This window comes from Silene latifolia, chromosome 1 (assembly GCF_048544455.1).
Source record: "Silene latifolia isolate original U9 population chromosome 1, ASM4854445v1, whole genome shotgun sequence".
Classification (NCBI taxonomy): domain Eukaryota; kingdom Viridiplantae; phylum Streptophyta; class Magnoliopsida; order Caryophyllales; family Caryophyllaceae; genus Silene; species Silene latifolia.
The window spans coordinates 39169565-39170783 of NC_133526.1; positions in this window are offsets into that span (position 1 = coordinate 39169565).

Below are 1219 nucleotides of genomic sequence, written 5' to 3' on the forward strand. Positions count from 1 at the left end.
TAATAGGCGTGACCTTGTTAGAGAGAACCTTAAGTCTTAGGAAGCGCAGGGGTTAAGCCTTGAAATCCTCCCTCGTACCTTTAATCATCTTCCTTCCCTTCGTTCATACCTTGATTAGATTTATTTCTTAAGTATAAAAGTTTACTTGTTGTTTCCTTGCCTTGAATACCTCTTTAATTCTAATGTCTCTTCCTGGTGTTAACTAGTTACCTTTACTATTGACTCCTTTAATCTCACACCTCGTCATGTTCATGTATCCCATTGAAATTTCCTATCATTTCTTGACCTAGTTATTGCTCTTGTTTCTTTAGTGGAGTGATGGCATTGTTGGCTACGTTGTAGAGTGAGTGAGGTACTCTTAGAGGATTCTTTGTGAACCTTGATTTCGTCAAAATTGGATTAGTGGAACTCGAGTTGAGTTGGGTAGGAAATTGTATGACAAACCTATTTACTTTTGGTTGGTGGTCTTTATGAATTGGGGAATGTGATCATCTATGCTTGTGAATTCGGGTGTAAGTAAGATTTTGGTTTGGAGTGTTAGAAAGTATGAAGACCTTGAGATTTTGACCTTTGATTAAGGATTTTACCATAGTGAGAACTCCTAGTAGTCGATAGTTGGTTATGTGTGTAACTCTGTTAGTAGTTTTGATCTTTCGTGGAAATCGTTTATAGATGAATTATATTTGAGGGTATGGAATCACAATTGTGGTGGAGTGACTTGACCCACGGGATAGCATAGGAGTAAAGTGTGCAAGTATTCTGAGGAAATTCTTGGGAGTTATGTGGTCATGAGTTACCGTTCTGGATGACTTTGTTGTTTGAGATTTGACTTTCTAGCGTTTCCTTGTTGTTTAAATTCCTTCCTTCCTTAAGCATAAGCATTTCCCTTCATACCTCTCTTCTTCGCTTCACCATGCTCCTCCTTTGAACTTGATACTTGTAACCTGTGAAACTCTATATTTGACATCCTTGTTGATTTAACTTCAATTCTTACCCTATGAAATTCATCATAGCTCTTTTGTTGGTTAAGTTTGAACCCTCTTAGCGTACCTTGTTTTCATGATATGTAAGTTCTTTTCATTTCGTCCTATTTCTAAACATTTCAAGCTACCAGTTTTGATCCATTGTTAAAAGTTTATGTTACTTTTACAAAACCCTCCCTATTTTAAAGGTTTGAAAATGAGAACTTGATTTAGTTCTCCTTTTGTTCTACGAGCAT